The following is a 20,556-nucleotide window of genomic DNA, read 5'->3' on the forward strand; positions in this document are numbered from 1 at the left end:
ATCAGTTAAATATTTCTTGCACAAATGAACAAATCAAGGCGGAGATTCCCCAAGATTCATGACCACTGTGTGAACCCGGGCAAGTTCCTTCCTTCTCTGGGGCTCAGTTATTGCATCTGTAAAATGGCCTTGAGATGACCTCTAAGCTTCCTTCCAGCTCTGAAATTCCACAGCTCTCTGATCCGACATTGGAAACTGCTGAGCCCCACCCCATTCAGTTATTTTGCCTTTATCGCCCAAGTATTTCTTTAGAAAAGGGGGTGGGGATGTTATAAGTAGAACCTTAGCTCCTTTTTGAGCAGTTGGGCAATTTTCCCATGCTTATAATTGCATTAGAAACCAGCAAAGTTAACCTAGTTATCGATTCTGGAGTTTCGAGTCTCCATTGGCAAGACCAAACCCACAAGTTGGCAGCTTGGTATTCTTTTTTCTTTTCTTTTTCTTTTTTTTTTTTAATGGTAATGTTGTGAGATTACAGGATCTGTAATCTGGATCAACAACTCACTTTATAACAAAGTTGTATTTTAAATTTTGCTTTTGACTTTAATTGCAGCTAGGCATGAAACAAGAGAACGAGGGTGCCTTTCCAGATGAGTGCACATTCAAAATCATTCAAACTCTACTTGGAAGAGGGGAAAATTAATAATGAGAACAAACAGGCCTTTGGAACCAGGCTCCCCCTCCTCCCTTCTTCATAAAATGAAATCCTTCTCCTCACAGAGTAAATGGAAAAAACACCAGAGCAAACAAACTGGGGAGGTGCTAGCGCAATTGGTTCTTTTCGTCTTCACAGACCTTAATCAAGTGAAGACCCAACAGAACTACGTACAGGACAAAACCAGATAATATGACATTCATTCATTCATCCCACAAATGTTTAGTGATCATTTATTCTGTGCCAGACTTTGAGCTGGGTGTGGGGATAAAACAGTGAATAAGACAGAAAAAATTCCTATCCTAATACAATAACACTATTCATGACAATAATAATAATTGTTATTCACATTTGCTATGTGCTTAGCACGGTGAAAGAGCTCTTGGTGAATTTTCTCCCTTAGTGCCCACAATATTTTTATGAAGTAGGCACCTTTATGCGTCCTATTTAGTGATGAGGAAACTGAGGCACAGGGGAACGGAGTGATTGTTCAGGATCATGTGGCCGGCCAGGGAAGCAGCAAAGACGGCTCTGGGGGCAGAGCTCTGCCGCCACAGAGTTGAGTCCAACAGAGCAGGTAGGTGAGCTCACAGGCAATTCTAAGATGGTTTGAGAAGTGATATGATGGGGACACAGAGAAAGGACAGGCTGGAGAGGCTGAGGAAGCATTTGTGAAAGATGTTTTGCCTACGCTGCGATCTGAAGAATGAGAAAGAATAGCTAGGCAAAGATTGTGGGGCATCTGGAAGGGCTAAAAACGTTTCAGATGGGAGAGAAGTGAAGGAGCAGGTAAGAAGAGGAAGAGAGATGAGTCTGGCAGATAGACAGGAGGCCAGATTATGAAGGGTCCAGGAAGCCAGGCTAAGACCTTTGCAACCTGATGGTGATGAGAAGGCCCTGAAGTAGCACCATGTATTAGTCTGTTCTCATGCTGCTTATAAAGACACACCCAAGACTGGGCAATTTATAAAAGAAAGATGTTTAATGGACTTACAGTTCCACATGGCTGGGGAGGCCTCACAATTATGGAGGAAGGCAAGGAGGAGCCAGTCACATCCTGCATGGATGGCAGCAGGCAAAGAGAAAGAACTTGTGCCAGGGAACTCCTCTTTATGAAACCATCAGATCTCATGAGACTTATTCACTATCATGAGAACAGTATGGGAAAGACTTGCCACCATGATTCAGTTGCCTCCCACCAGGTCCCTCCCATGACATGTGGGAATTCAAGATGAGATTTGGGTGGGGATACAGCTCATATCACACCATGAGCTTCATGTCTTGGAAGGGTTATGACTAATTGCTATGTAGACAGAATGGGCTGGACGATTGGAGGTAGAGAGATGAATTAGATCCAGAGGTATGGTGGTCCACCTCAAGGCTGGGGGCAGTGGTGAAGAAGAGTGGTGTATAGATCTGAGACAATTTGGGATGTAAAAATGATAGGACTTTGTGACAATGCAAATGCCCACTGTTGAAATCAGGCAAGTGACTTAAATGAACAACTTTGGTTGCCTGTGGTACCTGATAACTCTTGGCTTCATTCTGTGCTGTACGGATAGGGTCATATATCAGAGAACTAGGCAACTCTCTACCCTGAGGGGTCATCTTCTCACAAGGACCTAACCAAATGTCCCTGTGAAGAACACCCCAGCATTGATGTAACAAAGCAGCCTTTTAAGTAGTTGTTCTTTATTCTGTTTTAGTCCCTCATATGAATTCCTCTGCTAATTTATAAGTAGGATAGAGTATTTTCCCTTGTAACCGCTGCTTGAAAGTAATTGGGCTGGGTGTGGTGGCTCACACCTGTAATGACAGCACTTTGGGAGGACAAGACAGACAGATTGCTTGAGCTCAAGAGTTCAAAACCAGGCTGGGCAACACGGTGAAACCTCGTCTCTACAAAAAAAAAAAAAAAAAAAAATACAAAAATTAGCTGGGCATGGTGATGGACGCCTGTCGTCCCAGCTACTCTGGAGGCTGAGGTGGGAGGATCATCTGAGCCTGGGAGTTTGAGGTTTCAGTGAGCTGTGATTGCACCACTGCATTCCAACCTGGGCAACAGAGTGAGACCCTGTCTCCAAAAAAAAAAAAACAAATTGATTTAATTAGGCATGTTTTATTTTGTCTTGGTTATCAAGAAGTTTAGCATGAATTTTTATTCACACACCTATATTGCTTTGGAGGGTATATATCTATTAGTAATCTACAGTTTATTGAATGTAGTATCTGCTACTTAGGGTATAGGACTTTGAAGAGATGGGAAATAGGAAAGGGAAGTGTTGGTGGAGACTTGTATGTTAGGAACACTTTGGAAGCTGGAGCTGTGTGACGGATAAGTAGGCTTGAAACAAACCCGACTGGGGGCCATGGAAGGGCTGGCCAAGTCATCATAAAAGAGGACCAGAGTCATTGGTAAGAAAGTAGAAAGCCACTGGTCGGAGGAAAGTGGGCTAGAATGTGGCCACCCAGCCTTGTTTTCTGCCCTTGTGTTAACACAGGCAACAAAGCCACAGTTTTGAAAGACTTGAATAGCAAATTCAACGTACCATGATTAGGTGAATGTCCACATGGAGTGGGGTTCAGGAGGCTTAGAAAGAAATTCCTGGTTTCGGCCAGGCGCGGTGGCTCACACCTGTAATCCCAGTACTTTGGGAGGCTGAGGTGGGTAGATCATGAGGTCAGGAGATTGAGACCATCCTGGCTAACATGGTGAAACCCCGTCTCTACTAAAAATACAAAAAATTAGCTTGGCGTGGTGGCGGGCGCTTGTAGTCCCAGCTACTTGGGAGGCTGAGGCAGGAGAATGGCGTGAACCCGGGAGGCAGAGCTTGCAGTGAGCTGAGATCGTGCCACTGCATTCCAGCCTTGGTGACATAGCGAGACTCCCTCTCAAAAAAAAAAAAAAGAAAAGAAAGAGATGCCTGGTTTCCTTTATGCAAATATCCTTATTACATTTTGGCTGTTGGTGGCTTATTCACTGCATCAAATTATTGCCATCCCAGAAAGTCTCTGAAAATGTGAGTGCCCCTGAGTAGTGTCATGTAATAAGGAACAAATCATAGCAACTCAGACCTTTGAGCTGGAAGAGGCCTGTGGGATAATTGATGGCGACCCTCATATTATGGATGGGGAAACTAAGCCACAAGGAGGTTAACCAAATCAGACTAAAGTCTCAAAGCCAGTTAGTGGCAAAACTTGGATTAGAATGCAGATCTCTGGCCTCTAATAGAAGATATTTCCACATCACATGATTAGAGGCCAGTTCGTGTACTATTCCTTTCTAAAGTAACAGCTGAAAAAAGGGAATGAGATCCAGTGTGAACAGGTTTTGATAGGAAGGGAGATGAGAGTCAGTCACGGGGACAAAAGTCCTTCCACTCCAGCCTTGTGCGTACAGGAGAGGCCGCTAAGCCTGGTCTTTCAGAGTTCTCCACACCCATGTTTACTGATACTGGCTCAAGCAAGCAGTGGGTTCTGGATCCAATCAGAGTCCCTCCAAAATGGGATGTATGGAAGTCTCACTTCCTCTGTAAAGACTATTTGACCTATTTGACAGAGACTGCCTGCATGTGAAGGCAACACAGAAAAAAGCAGAGCCCCAAACAAGAAAGAATAAGGAAGGTAGAGTGAGGAGGAGGGCAGGAGCAAGAAACAGATGAGAGAGTGAGAGAGAGATCAAGAGATTGAGGGAGAAAATGCAAGAGCAAGCAAGCATCTGGAAGAAATAATTTGAGTAACTGGATCCAGCTATGCCTGAAGCCAGATGCACTCTAAGACTTCTCAATTTATGGGAGCCAGTAAGTACCTTTTATTTTTTCTGTTTAAACAAGTTCAAGTTGAAGTTGTCTTACTTTTAACTGTAAAGATCTTGTTTATAATAAGCTTTTTATATAAATTATTTGATATTTGCAGGCACCTTGTGAGATAGATATTATTATAATCACCACGTTATGAATGTGAAAACTGAGGCTCAGCGATGTTTAGTGATTGGCTTAAGATTATAGAGCTTTGTGAAATCAGTCTGTGCTATTCTTCATAACATGGGTGTCCCAATCTTTTGGCTTCCCTGGGCCACATTGGAAGAAGAATTGTCTTGGGCCACACATAAAATACAATAACACTAACGATAGCTGATGGGCGAAAAAAACAAGAATCACAAAAAAGCTCATAATGTTTTAAGAAAGTTTACAAATTTGTGTTGTGCCGCATTCAAAGCCGTGGACTGCAGGGTTGGGCAAACTACCTTCACATGATCCTTTCTTTTTTTTATTTACTAAGGCCCTGCTGTTCAAAGTGCAATCTGTAGACCAGCAGCACTGGCATTACCTGGGGGTGTAGACAGGAATGTAGTATCTGAGACCTCATCCCCAAAACGACTGAATCTGAATCTGCTTGTGAACAAGCCCCCCAGGTGATGGGAATACATAATGCACTGTGAGAAACGCTGCACTACGATCAGGGCTGACTTCAGGGTGGTGGGGTATTGGGGGTGGGTGGAGAGACCTGAGCAGTCTGGACACAGCTCTGTCCTTTCACGGCATGGTCAGGGGCCAGCCGCCCTCTTAGTATGTTCTTCCTAGCATGGTGTGTTAATACATCCTTAGCTGCTAGGATCATGCTAAGCAGATAATCTGCTAGATAACTACACTGGTCACATGAGGTGGATGATTGGACTCTCTGAGTCTGAGCCTGGGACGCTCAGTCAATGGAGAGAGAGAGAGGCAGGCTCGTCTCCAGCTTTGTGCGGGCAGATGCTGTGCCAGCGCCCAGGCCGCGGCCTCAGGACCACAGCAAGCCTCGCCGGACGCCCACACGTGAGCAAGTCTCCTTTGAGGTCTGCATGTGGTACAAGCGGAAGCCCGTGGTCAGCATGTGGCAGCTCAAATAATACGCTCCACTAGTGTGAGAAAGCCACAACACGGCACGGAGGGAACCATTCACCAGAACCCTCTATCGCGTGCCTGCCGGGCAAGGGGGCCGCTGCAGCTGGGATTGGAGCAAACCCTCCGAGTTCACCAGTCCATATGCCTTGGAGAATCGTGTGGAAACACAGGTGGACCAAGACGAAGGAGAGCTCCTATGAACACAAGCTTAAAAGGCTGAAGTCTGCCTGCCTGGTTTATTTCTGCCAGCACTGGGGCTGGGTGAGAACACAGACACATCCTTCTACTTCTCGGGCTCCCTGAGAGAACATACCAAGTTCTGAACGTCCCTAATGGAGATACCTGGCCATGCGGGGGGTTGACAGACAGAACTGTTTTGGGGACCAGTTCCAGTTCCTTGGATAACTTGGTGCGTCCACCTCAGCTTTTCTTCCATGTTCCTGGAGAAGGACCATTCATTCCTCTGAGCCCCATGGTCCAGCGCCACAGGAAGAGAAGTCTGGGACTCGCCACTCCTCTGACTTGAGAGCACATTTCGCCTGTGATGTCTTTTTCCTGAATGCATTTCAGCTTTACTCTTCTGATTCTTTCTCTCCCATCTGGTTTCTATCTGACCCAAGCAGCTGTTTTTTCCATTGAAAAGAACACATTTACCTCTTTCTTCTTCACATGCCATGTTTTCAGTTCTGAAATGCTTTTTCATATGGACTGAAACAGTCTGCATTTTCTTTTTTTTTTCTTCAGGAAAAGGGAGTACCCGTATTTTGATTTGGGTATGTGCAAACTCTTTAAGCAGACCCTCAGAACAATGGCAGTGAATGTCTTCACTCCCCTAATGGTTAGGAAGCCATTCCGTTTATTCATGATCACCATGCCCCATGCACAGAAAGACTCTCAGCCATGACTAATATTAGCACAGCACAGTATATATAACATGGTCAGTCATGCATCATAAATATTTATAAAGGCCACAGGAGCTTTTCTCATAATGCAAAGAGATGTGCCCAAGAAGAGTTGAGCAGTATGTGTTGGGTGTTTTTGGAAAATGAATAGATGCCCTTTTTTCCAAATGACAAAATAACCTCCCCCGCTGAACCTCCCCACCGTGCTGAATTTAAAGATAGTTGGAAAGCAAAGCTCTGGAATTTTTTCTGTTGACTGAAGTGTGGGCAGAACACTTTACCATTGGCGATGGAAGAATTTATTCCCATTTTAAGTAATGTTTACCTATCCAGCAACGCCACAGAAAAGGGGATCCAGGGAGAATTTGAAAGAGTGAGGTTTGACATTCAAGACGGTGGCCTTATGAAGGAGAGGTGCTGGGACCAAACAGTGAGTGAAATCTCAGCCCCACCATTGTCAGCTATGTAACCTCTTTGTACTCAGAGATTTCTCTTCCTTCTCAAGGTCTTCGGACATGCTGTTACCTCTATGTGCAACACCCTTCCCCCGTTTAGTGCGGTGGTTCCTTTAGGTCTCTGCTTCAATGTCACCTCTCATAGAGGCCTTCCCTGACCACCCTCCATGAATGCAGGCACAGTCATTTGCCTTGTTTCCTTAATTACATATCTCTCGTTATATCTTTGTTTCCTTGTTTTGAATCTACCTCACCCTCTATAAGTCTTCATAATGGTAGGTAGGGACTGTGGTTCCCACACTTCCCATTTATCTTTTTTGTTTGTTTGTTTGAGACAGAGTCTTGCTCTGTCGCCCAGGCTGGAGTGCAGTGGCGCAATCTCGGCTCACTGTAAGCTCCGCCTCCCGGGTTCACGCGATTCTCCTGCCTCAGCCTCTCCGAGTAGCTGGGACTACAGGCGCCCGCCACCACGCCCAGCTAATTTTTTGTATTTTTAGTAGAGACGGGGTTTCACCGTGGTCTCGATCTCCTGACCTCGTGATCCACCCGCCTCGGCCTCCCAAAGTGCTGGGATTACAAGCGTGAGCCACCGCGCCTGGCCTATCTTTTTTTTTAAGTTGATAGACTTTATATTTTGGAACAATTTGAGGCTTAGAGAAACATTGAGTAGAAAGTACAGAATTCCCATATATTTCCTCTCCCCAGCTTCTCCTGTTACTAATATCTTGAGTTAGTGTGGTACATTTGTTATGGTTGATGAGCCAATATTGATGTCTTATTATCATTAACTAAAGGTAATAGTTTACTTTAGGGCTCACTTGTACATTCTATGGCTCTTGTCAAAGGTTTAATGTCATGCACCCATCATGATAGGAAACAGTTTCACTGTCCTAAGAATAGGCTACACCTATTCATCCCTTCTTCCCTGTACCAAACACCTGACAACCGCTGATGTTTACTGCCTCCATGGGTTGCCTTTTTCAGAATGTCATATGCTTGGAATCATACAATAGGTACCCTTTTCAGATAGGCTTCTTTCACTTAGCAATCCACACCCCCTCCATTTTTAACCACTGTATTCTAGAGTTCCTGACATAAGAAGTGCCCAGTGAATATTTATGGAATGAACAAATGAATGAGCTTTATGTTGTCCTAATTTGTAAATTGAGTCTACTGTTCAGAGTTGTGAGGATTTGAAGAGTAACACATAAGAAGGAGTTTTACAGTGTCTAGCCCCTGGTAAAACTTCATAACGGTTGTTACTTTTTATATTCTGGGGGCGTTTCTGGATCTTGATGATGCTGGTATAGGCCTGGGAGGTGTTTAAGGTCTGATAGTGTGTTTATGAAACTCAGACTTTTTTGAAAGTTTTCGCTGGTAAAGCTACAATTTCTCAGTCAGCCTCTGTATCTCCGGATGGCCACTCCCTAAAATTATGGGACCTTTGGGAAATCTTGGTGAACCACTGATAGTGTCTCTGGTCCTCGTTTTTCAGTACAAAATATTTTCACTATTTGCAATTTTTTAGAGAGATTCTTCTTACAAAATGATCTTAGGGCTCTATATTTGAAATGTTCTTACTTCTTTTCTCTTACATTCTGTTTAGTAACCCCACCTTTTCTTGAAGAAAATCTTCACACTGTTTCCAGTTCCACTTCCTTTTGCTGTGGAGTGGAAATTCTGATCCCTTTCCTGGTGGGAACTTGATGAGACTGGCCTAGTTGTAAAAGAGTGGCTGGCCCAGGTGAAATATTCATATCCTTTAACTCTCCAGTCTTCTGAAAAACCCAGGTTGCTGAAAGAACTTCTGAAATGTCAAACGTGAAAAGTGTTTCACAATGGCTCCCATCCCTGGATTGTGTAAAATGCTTTTAAGAAATAGAACATCTCTGTGGCCCTTTTAGGTCAAGATAGAAGTTGTGTCTTCAGTTCCTATGTTTTGTCTATCTAATGTCACACATCTGGGTATTTGGAAATAACTAGGTGACTGGCCACATGAGTGCGCTGGCATTTTGTAGAGTTTTAGGATCATCTTTTAGAACAATAAAGGGTAATTTTTTTTTTAGATTTTAAAATGATTTATACCAGAATCGGTTAAAAAAGTATAATGACTTTGTCATTTTCAATGGGGAAAATAATCTATTTTTTTCCTCTGGGAAGAGGAAAGTGCCACGACTTAATTAACAAAGTTGAAAAACTTTAAAATAAATTTCTTTCATGGAATAACCTTAATCTTCGTACGCTACTAGTTCTAAGAGTTTAAAACACCAGTTGTAATTTTGCACCTTTAGATATAAATTTGATTCCTTCTTGGAACCTGACCTACTTGTCTGATGGTCAAATGAAACCCAAAGATGAGACTGGCTGGCCATGGGTTAGGGCAGGGGTTGTTAAGAGCTATTGTACGTGGGGGTCATATGGACACTTGGTGCTCATTAAAAATGCAGATCCTGGGCCAAGTGGGATCACGCCTGTAATCCCAGCACTTAGGGAGGCCAAGGTGGGTGGATCACTTGAGGCCAGGAGTTCAAGACCAGCCTGGGCAACATGGCAAAACCCTTCTCTACTAAAAATACTAAAAATAAGCCAGGTGTGGTGACACAGACCTGTAATCCTTGCTACTCAGGAGGCTGAGGCAGAGCACTGCTTAAACCTCGGAGGCGGAGGTGGCAGTGAGCCAAGATGGTGCCACTACACTTCAGCCTGGGTGACAGAGTAAGACCCTGTCTCAAAAAAAATCAGATCCCACTTCCCACCAAGATTCTGACTTAGTTGCCTGGGATATGAGATGAGGCCCCAAAGTCTTCATGCATGTGCACCCCAGAAATGTACTAGATCAGTGTTACTTAAACTAATATTTACAGAGCAGTGTTCTAAGTGCTTTACATTTATTAACTTATTTAATCCTTCCATCACCGCAGGAGGCAGGTATCATTATTATCTTCATTTCATAGGAGACGAAGCTACATAGGAATTGTGCAGCTCACTGTGATGAGGACACATAGACTCAGCTGGTTAGAGCAGAACTGGGGTTCAAATGCCAGCAGTCTCGTGCCAGAATCTGAGCTTTCAGCCACTTGGCTACACTGTCCCTCATGGATTATCATTGTTTTCTTACTTTGAATGTGGATGATAAATGTTTTTTTTTCAGTTTTTGCATGAATGAAAATTTGCATCTATATGTGCAGCTACTTCAGCCATATTGAATAGAGTGGTCAGGCGATTATGTCAATAGGACCAGGCATATAGACATAGGACCACTTAAAAAGAAATGGACACACCCATTAGCATGGCTGTTATCCAAAAAATGGAAAATAACAAATGTTTGTGGGATATAGATAAATTGGAACCCTGGTGCATTGCTTGTGGGAATGTAAAATGGTGCAGCTGCTCTGAAAACAATTTGGCACTTCCTCAAAAAGTTAAACATAGATTTAGCACATGAGCCAGTGATTCCACTCCTAGATATATACTCAAAAGAACTGAAAGCAGGAAATCCAATGGATTCTTGTACTGCCATATTCATAGCAGCATTATTCACAATAGCCAAAAGGTGGACATAACCCAAATGCCCACTGACAGATGAGTAGATAAACAAAATACAGTTTCCATACAGTGGAATACTATTCAGCCACAAGAATAAATGGAATTCAGACACAAACTATGACATGGATGAATCTTGAAAATATACGCCAAGTGAAATAAGCCAGACACAGAAAGACAAATATTGTATGACTCCATGTATATGAAGGGCCCAGAATAGGCAAATTCATAGAGACAGAAAGCCAGGTGCTGAGAGGAGGAGGGAGTGGAGAAGAATGGAATTGTTTAATGGGTACAGAGTTTCCGGATGAGATGATAAAAAATTCCAGAAATAGGTAACAGTGATGGTTGCACAACATTCTGAATGTACTTAATGCCACAGACCATATATTTAAAAACAGTTACAATGATAAATTCAATGTTATTTATATTTTACCACCAGAGAAAAAGACAAAAAAAAAAAAAAAAAAGAGAAGTAAGTGGCAAAGAGAGACCACCAGCCAAGTGAGAAGAGACAGTGAAGCAGTGACTTTGCATCCAATTTTATCCAGACAATTGTCTTCATGAGTATCCATTTCAGTGTGTGCATAGACACAACTGGACTGGGATAATTTAAGAGAGACATCACTAAAATCCGTCAAATATTCACCTTCCAGTAGAGAATCAATGTGTTATTAATGTTAAAAAATGTTAAAAATATTTTAAAATACTAAAATATTCTAACAAGTCCTGAGCAATACACTAAGATGAAGAAAGTCCTTCTGATTCTGGTTACGGGGGTGACCCCTGTGTTGCTCTGACTGCAGTGGGTGTTGCAATGGCTCATTCATAAACACAGGCACCCCAGTTATTGGCTCATCACAGGCACGTGTTATTGGAAACAGAATATGCAACTTTGACCTCCAAATAATGAGTTGTTGCCAACTCAACTGAAAGCAACTTGTAGACTCTATCCAGCTAAGGGCTGTGGTTTGAGCAAAGACAAATATTACATAAAGCAGAGTTTGTTGTTCAGCTCTGCTGAGGATGAATAAAGGTCACAAGAGCTCAGTTCAACATGTGCAATCAGATATAGACAGCAAAGAATTAATATGGACCAGGCAACAGAATGTTCCTGTGCATGGGAGATCAAATTCATTGTGAGCCATGATGTTTAGAAGACAGACTTCATGACTCAGGGATGAAGGAGTGGCCTCTGACTGATAAAGGAAATGATTGCATTGAGAAAGATTAAAAATACATCGTGGTAGGGCTAATGCTAGGGATGATAAAGCTTATGATGAATTCTGATGAACACTTGGTAGTTAAATAAACCCACAGTGTCTCTCTCATCTCATATAGGGCTCTTGGACAGTCTTTTTAAACAATTCAATGGAAGGAGCGACGTGCTAATCTTTATGACTTCTTAGTGCTAATGTCAACATCTAGACAGCTAGTAATTGTCAGTCAACAGTATTGATGAGAACAGCTAATGGGAATAATTTAGGAAACTCTTTTCCCTAGAAAAACAATCTATGTAGGTGGGTGTGAATTACTTCATTTGGTTGACCAAATGGACAACCTGAAAACTGTTATTTGCTTTTGTTCTGTGGTTGTGCCTATCGTCTCTCTGTTCAGGGATATAGGGAGAGTGGAATAATATTAACTTCTCAAATCTCTCAAACCAGTTAATATCTCTAGAACCACTACCCTAGCTCTAGCCACTCTCAACTTTTGCTGGTGCTACTGGAGCAGCCTCCTAGCTGGTCTCCTTTACCTAGGCTTGCAGCCCTCAACCCAGTCTCCAGTCGTCAGCCTGAATGAGCTCTTTAAAATGTAGATCTCATAATTTCACTTCCCTGCTTAAAACCCTCAAATGGCATCCCATTCATTGTTCTTGTAGAACTTTGTTTATTTTTTTGCTTATCCACCTATACTTTTTTCTTTTTAAATCTTTTACAATTGATATGTCATATTTGTACATTTTTTATGGGGTACATGTAGTATTTTGTTACATGGACAGAACGTGTAATGATCAGGTCAGGATATTTGGGGTATCCATTACCCCGAGTATTTATCCTTTCTATGTTTTGGGAACATTTCAAGCCTACTCTTCTAGCTATTTTGAAATACACAATACATTGCTGTTAACTACAGTCACCCTACTCTGCTATCAAACATTGAAACTTACTCCTTCTATCTAACTGTATGTTTGTACGCATTAACCAAACTCTCTTCATTTTCCTCCCCCAACCCACACACCCTTCCCAGCCTCTTATATCTATCATTCTACTCTCAACTCTTGGACTCAAGCAATCCACCCACCTCGGCCTCCCAAAGTGTTGAGATTACGGGCATGAGCCACCACGCCTGACCCATTCTACTCTCTTTCTCTGTAAGATCAGCTTTTTTTAGCTCACACATCTGAGAGCATGCAATATTTGTCTTTCTGTGCCTGGCTGATTTTGCTTAACATCATGACCTCCAGTTGCATCCATCTTGCTACAAAAGACAAAATTTCCTTCTTTTTAATTGTTGGGTACTATTTCATCGTGTGCACATACCACATTTTCTTTATCCATTTGTCTGTTGAGGGACACTTAGGTTGATTCCATATCTTTGCTATTGTGAATAGTGCTGCAATAAACATAGGGGTGCAGGTGTCCCTTTGATACACTGACTTCTTTCCTTTGGATAAATACCCAACAGTGGGACTGCTGGAAGTTCTATTTTTAGTTTTTTGAGAAATCTCCATATTTTCCCGTAATGGCTGTACTAATTTACATTCCTACCAACAGTGTATAAGAGTTCCTGTTGCTCTGTATCTTTGCCAGCATCTATTCTTTTTTGTTTTTTTAATAATAGCCTTTCTAACTGGGGTAAGATGATATCTCATTGTTGTTTTGATTTGTATTTTCCTGATGATTAATGATATTGAGTATTTTTTTCATATACCTGTTGGCCATTTGTATGTCTTCTTTTGAGAAATGTCTCTTCATTGTTCTTGCAAAGCTTTAATAAATGTTTATGCAGGCCAGCTGGCTAGGCCTTGCTAGATTTAGTCCCCTCCTGGCATTCCAGTACCTGTTCATGCCCGTGGCCCTGTGCCTGTCCCCCTATTCTGCTTGCAACGGGCACACCAACCTTCTTTCAATTCTGTGAACTAACCTAACGCTTTCCAGCTGCACAGCCTTTGCCAATGCTAGTCCCTCTGCCTGGAATATCCTTGCCATTAGTTGTGACGTGGCTATGTCTTACTTCAGACCCCAATTGCTATGTCACTTCCTCAGAGAGGCCTTTCTGGGACACCACATCAAAATTAGAAACCCTGTGTGCTCTCTTTCTTTCAGATCCCTTTCTTCTATCACACTTATTATAGTTGGTAACTATGTTTTTATCTGAGTGATTATATATTTACTGCCAGCCTTCTACTGCACTATAAGCATAAAAGGTACAATGCATATCTTATTTATTAATGCATCTTCAGGATCTAGCAAGTAAACTGGTACATCAGAAGTTGCTCAATAAATACGTGCCGAAAGAAACATATTTAACCATAAGATGCTCACTGTGGTCAGAAATAAGATGTAGGTGGAGACGTCTTCTAAACAAACCACCAACATTCTTTAGGACTCTGAGTTAGTTTTATTACTGTCCAGGTACCTTGTTAAATTCTGAAATCATGATGATGGGGGAAAATTTGACTAATCATTTAACCTTCATTTATATTTAACATGACTTTCCCAAACAGATGGGGGGCTATGCCAGCCTTGTAAGTGGATGTACAAAATATGTATGGTCAAAATGCACACAAAGCAATTCCATCAATTCCCTTATTTTCTGCTATTATTCCTCAACTTATTGTGACCAAGAATCAGTCCAGTATTTGGCAACAAGAGGTGTGAAAATGAACCGAAGACATGAGCAACAATTGACATGGAATCCCTACGTACTCCCAGCAGACTCACATTCTCAAGAAAGCCAATGCAAGAGGTGTGGCAAAGAGGGGCAGAGGATAAGAAATTTATTTTCTGACCCCTACTTAATGGTTTTAGGTTCACTTTGACGAAGGAAGAAAGAACTGTTTTAAAAAATTACTCACTTTATTCTTAAATGTCTCTAAGAGAAAGAGGCACTACAGTCTCCACAGGGAGGAGGTAAAAATTAAATCAGATAATCCTGGGAAATGATTTTGCAAAGTGGCTGTCCTATAGCCAGTGCTCAATCACATTGAGTGTTCAGCAATGCTGGGAGAGCCTCTTCCAAATCTTTAGTCTTGGAATCAATACTGATCATCTTAGAAGTCCAACTCTTATGGCCAAGAGGTTTTTGATAACTCATACCTAGATTTTCTTCCCTGTCACTTCACAGTGTTTCGTAGCCTTTAATATTTCCTCTACCTTTCTTAAGATATGAAATTTGAAAGTGATAAGTATTTCATGTTGATTATGTCTTAGAGAGTTGGGGTGAATTGTTGGGTCCTAGCAATTAGCCAAATAGCCAAGCCTAGATTTTTTCCTTTCCTTTCTTTCCTGGCCCTCATTATTTGGGTAATTGCATCAATTCTACACTTGGTTTTACATGTATTGCCAGAGTCTAAGCTGTGCAAAAAGGGATATCCTTTAATGATTTCCTTTGAATGGCTTTCCATCTAGGGAGGAAGAGGGCCCCTCTTGTTCGAAAACAAAGGAATCATCCATCCCACCAAGACCTTTCTTCTCTATTAAGCATCTCTTGAATTTCAAAGGAGGACTTGGAATTTCTCAGTCCCAATCTTAACGGCAGTTCCAGACTGCAGTTTATTTTCTTTGTCCCTTTAAGACCAGAAAACATTACAGCAATGCAATAACTGTTCTTATTTTTCTTGGGTTCAAAACAAGACCAGATTCCAATCTGCTAATGCTTACCATTTCACAGTAACCAAGCAGTTAATGATCATCAGCTCAAGCATACATTTTCCTTCCAAACAAGGATATGGCTACTAGCGGCAACAGCTGTATTTTGCTAGTCAATCCTCATGTTAAAGATTTACAGTTTTAAATTCTGTCACTTGGTTTGCCAACTGTTCTTCCTGGAGCTGCCCAGTTGTTTCTGAGGGGACTTGAAGTGGTTTCCTAGCAATTTCAGCATCCTGAATGACAATGCGTCCTCAGAGTCAGACTGGAGAATGGAATTCCCTGTTTATATCCCCAAGACTTCTCTCGCTCTCCTTCTTTTTTTTTTTTTTGGGAGGGAGCCTTACTGTGTCACCTACGCTGGAGTGCAGTGGCACGATCTCAGCTCACTGCAACCTCCGCCTCCCGGGTTCAAGCGATTCTTCTGCCTCAGCCTCCCGAGTAGCTGGGACTACAGGCATGCGCTATCACGCCTGGCTATTTTTTTTTTTGTATTTTTAGTAGAAATGGGATTTCACCGCACTGACCAGGCTGGTCTCGAACTCCTGACCTCAAGTGATCCGCCTGCCTTGGCCTCCCAAAGTGCTGGGATTACAGGCGTGAGCCACTGCACCCGGCCTCTCCTTCTTTTAAACATATGCAGACTCACCGCAGAAACTGGAAACAGATTAAAAGAAATGCTGGCTTTTAAGGCCAGTTTGAAAAACGTAAAGCTGGGAGCCGGCTTCCCGCTCTCCCTGGTTCCCTTTTTGTGTTCTCTTCTGTGATTCATCTGCTCTAATCCATCACCGATTCATCATGCTCATCCATCAGACCCTTCAAAGCAAACCCTACAGCTGCTTTTGCCATTTATCAGTGGAAATAAAAGCGAAAGGGGGAAAAGTAAGGAAAACATATCACGACCTTCCCGGGTCTGGGATAATGGGTGTGAAAAAAGGGTGGAGGGAAAGCTTATCTAATGAAACCCAGAGCCTTCCTGGGATGTGAATTCTTGAACAAAGGATTATGGCTGAGAGCAAGACCAGCAGCCAGTCTGCAGTAAAGTTTCAGGCATAAAGTCTGCCAGAAACAAAAGGTTTAGTGGGAAACTAGAGGAATGTGGACAAAATGATATCCACTCTAGAGGAGTTTAAAACCTACCACTATTCATAGAAATTTGTTGTCTGTGACCAGTCTCTCAGCTTTCAGCTGTGTAATAGAACATGGGCATTCAGGTTGAGAGGCAAACATTTGACTTCAATGCCCTTCCTTGCAAACTGGGAAATGACTGATCTTATAATTCACCGTTCTCATTTTCATAAGATGCCTTGCAAGTCATCTGCCATTTAAACACAACTGACGTGCCTTAGTTTTGAATTTGTCGTGCACCAGATTTTTATTTTTTATTTTTAAATTTTTATTTATTTATTTAAAAAATAGAGACAAGGTCTCACTATGTTGTACAGGCTGGTCTTGAACTCCTGAGCTCAAGTGATCCTCCCGTCCCGGCCTCCCAAAGTGCTAGGATTATAGGTGTGAGCCACTATGCCTGGCCTCATGCGCCAGTTTTGCTCTCAAATTTGAGAATCAAAAAATAAGGACTGACTCAGTGATTCCATTTCTAGTAATTCAGCCTATATATGTGTAATCCATGTAGGAGGTTACTCTCTTTGTCATCATAGAAGGTAGAAACAGCCCAAAGTTTCATCATCAATGACGTGTAGCTTTTAGAAAGAATGAGGAAGGTAAACAAACTGTGGACACTATGGAATTCTATGACTCACCAATAAAAGGGAATAAGTACGAATGCATGCAATGAGGTGGATGGACCTCAAAAGCAAGAGAGAACTTACTGTATGATTTCATTTACAGGACACTCTAGAGTGGGCAAAGCTATTTTATGGTAGAAGAACAAGAGTTGTCTCTGAGGGTACAAAGGTGGGAACTGATGGGTAAAGGGCATGAAGGAAGTTTCTGGGGGTGATGTTAATACCCTGTATCTTGATAGGGGTTTGGGTTACACAAAAGTATTTATTATCCAAACTCAGTGAATTTTGCACCTAAGATTTATATGTTTGTCAAAGCTTAGAGAATATTTACTTAAAATTTGTGCATTTTATTATAGGTATTTTTTTTTTAAGCAAAAAGTTATAAACCAGTAATGAAATTCTGACTAAGAATATGCTTGCTGGAGTATTTGGATAAAAGTCTATTGATGTTTTCTATTTACTTTGAAATGCATCACAAATGATATGGATTGCTGGATGGATAGAAAGATGACTGATAGGTGAATATTTGATAAAGCAAGCACAGTAAAATGTTAATGGTAAAAGCTAACTGGTGGGTATTCACAGGCATTCCTGGTAAAACTACTTAAATTTCACTCTATTTTGAATTTGTGTGTGTGTGTATGTGTGTGTGTGTTTGTTTTTTGGTTTTTTTTTTTCTGAGATGAAGTCTCGCTCTGTTGCCCAGACTGGAGTGCAGTGGCACAGGCTTGGCTCACTGCAATCTCTGCGTCCTGGGTTCAAGCGATTCTCCCGCCTCAGCCTCTCAAATAGCTGGGATTTCTGGTGCATGCCATCATACTAGCTGATTTTTGTATTTTCAGTAGAGATGGAGTTTTGCCATGTTGGCCAGGCTGGTCTGAAACTCCTGACCTCAAGTGATCTGCCCGCCTCAGCCTCCCAAAGTGCTGGGATTGCAGGCATGAGCCACCATGCCTAGCCAGTTTTGAATATTTTAAGAAAGTGTTGGGAAAAAAAAGAATGAGGAAGCTTTTTATATCCTCATATAGACTTTTTTCCAGTTTTACTCTCAGGTGAAAAAAGTTGCAGGCCAGGCACGGTGGCTCACGCCCATAATCCCAGCACTTTGGGAGGCCAAGGCGGGTGGACCACAAGGTCAGCAGTTCAAGACAAGTGTGGCCAACATGGTGAAAATCCATTTCTATTAAAAATACAAAAATTAGCTGGGTGTGGTGGCATGTGCCTGTAATCTCAGCTACTCAGGAGGATGAGGCAGGAGAATCACTTGAACCCAGGAGGTGGAGGTTTCAGTGAGCTGAGACTGCGCCACTGCACTCCAGCCTGGGCAACAGAGTGAGACTCCGTCTCAAAAGAAAAAAAGTTGATCGGGTGCGGTGGCTCATGCCTGTAATCCCAGCACTTTGGGAGGCCGAGGTGGGGGGATCACAAGGTCAGGAGATCGAGATCATCCTGGCTAATGTGGTGAAACCCTGTCTCTACTAAAATACAAAAAATCAGCCGGGTGTAGTGGTGGGCACCTGTAGTCCCAGCTACTTGGGAGGCTGTGGCAGGAGAATGGCGTGAACCCGGGAGGCGGAACTTGCAGTGAGCTGAGATTGCGCCACTGCACTCCAGCCTGGGTGACAGAGCGAGACTCCACCTCAAAAAAAAAAAAAAAAAAAAAAAAAAAAGTTGCATATCCACAGTATGCTGCCAACTGCAGAAAAAAGGAAGGAACACATATGTGTATCTGAGTCTATGTGCTGATATCATCTCTTGAGGGAGACCCTAGAAATGGATTACCATAGAGGCAGTAACACTAGAAACAGTTACTTTAGAGGAGGGAATATGGGTGCCTGGAGGGGAGGTGGGAAGGAGAGAGCATATTTTAAATCATTATGATGATTTAAAAGGTAAATTATTGTATACTTTTGGATTTTGTATATGTGAAAGGATTACCAATTCAAATAAAAAAATCAAAAGCAATGGTATATGCTAGAGTCATCTCAAATATCTACAATGGGCTCCCTTTGCATGGCTGACCTTTGGAATTTATTCTCCTAGCATCCATTCAATTCATCTGATGTTCCACAATCTCTCATGTGCCAGGCATGGTGCCAGACTTTGGGGATAGGGTAGGGAATTGGGGGCAGCTGTGTCCTTGCCCTCACTGAGCTTACTGATCTAATGAAAGGATGGGTACACATTTGGAATGGATGTAAGTTCTGATCTGACCTAGTCTGGGGTGTGGGTGGGGTCAGGAGGCATTTTTATACAAGGAAAAACTGAGCTAATCAAGAAAGGATCCCCAAACTAGGGTGGGGAGAACAGCATGTACAAAGCTTCTGCCAGGGATGGAGCAGGGTGGTTTAAGTCCCTGAAAGAAGGCCAGGGTGGTGGATCACGAAGAACACAGAGGACGAACAGAAGAGATGAGGAGATACCAGCGACCACATTCAGGATATTGATCTTTATCCTGTTGTTTAGTATCATAATGTACTTTCTGAACACGGTTTGTATGTCAAGAAACATTTTTCCCTCTGAAGTGGGGTTTTTGACCCCACAGATTCTAAGAGAACATGGGGGCAGAGCTTGTTACATCCCTTCTTAGGAGAAATGAAGCACCTCACTAAATCTCCTGACATATCAGGCACTCATATCTTCTTTTCAAGGATCAGAGCCTGCATTTCTTGCCTGAGGGCTTTGTTTGGCTGCTGGGGTCTTCTCTGCCCCATGAAGCAGGCAGATGGTGTCCTAGAGAGTTAATGCCCCCCGAGAACAGCCCTTAACCAATTGATACAGGAGGTAGAAAGAAATTATTTAGGCAGATAGTGAGGGCAAAAGAGTCCTTGGCAGAATTTCTTTTCTAACAAAAAGCAGCCCCCAAAATCATTCCTTTTCTAATAAAGAGCAGCCTGAAAAATCAAGCTGCAAACATAGATGAGAAAGCTGGAAGCTTGCATGGGGAAATGCTAGTAGCTCCACCGACAGTAAAGGGCTACCTGGGGGCCAGGCATGTCCAACATGGAGACTCCATCTTCCCTGTTTTTTTTTGTTACCATGTGTACAGTAATAAAGAAATGGGCAACATGGCACAACTCAGGCAGAGAACCCACCTGTATAATAAAAGATTAGGGTGGGTTCTTTCTATGAAGGTCTCATTTCCCTTCCTTTTTAAAAAAACCAGAGATTCTTGCCCTATAGAAATAGCACACCTGGTCTAACCGGTCTTTCATGGCATATGTAAATCAGATACCACCTCCTCATCAGCTCATCTATAAAATCTGCTGCTCGTAACCTCACTCTTTGCGTGTCTGCGTCCTTGTTCTCCGTGAGACAACAAACCTCATGTTGCCGTGAGATGACAAACCTCAGCTGTTACTCCAGACAACAAGGTCATTTCACAATGACTGATGGGAGTTGGCCTATTCATACCCCAGCTCATCTACACCAGGCTTCCCCAGGCCTTTTTGTATTTTTTTCAGTGGCAACTGGGGAGAGAGTTGGCTTTGAT

General features: G+C 42.4%; 1 long non-coding RNA gene across 2 annotated transcripts in view; it reads right to left on the bottom strand.

Annotated features, from left to right (window-relative positions):
- The window catches only part of LOC131383210 (uncharacterized), a 117,920-nt gene that overhangs the window by 21,223 nt on the left and 76,141 nt on the right, over window positions 1–20,556 (bottom strand). Inside the window, exon 1 of one of the 2 annotated variants that reach the window (XR_009213044.1) lies at window positions 8,514–8,634. The exons of the other annotated variant lie outside the window; for it this stretch is intronic. This is a non-coding gene — a long non-coding RNA (uncharacterized LOC131383210). Of the gene's footprint in view, window positions 1–8,513; window positions 8,635–20,556 lie in introns of those variants that run through there. 2 annotated transcript variants of the gene reach the window in all.

The sequence above is a fragment of the Hylobates moloch genome, unplaced genomic scaffold (genome assembly GCF_009828535.3).
Source record: "Hylobates moloch isolate HMO894 unplaced genomic scaffold, HMol_V3 SCAFFOLD_4, whole genome shotgun sequence".
NCBI classification, from domain to species: Eukaryota; Metazoa; Chordata; class Mammalia; order Primates; family Hylobatidae; genus Hylobates; species Hylobates moloch.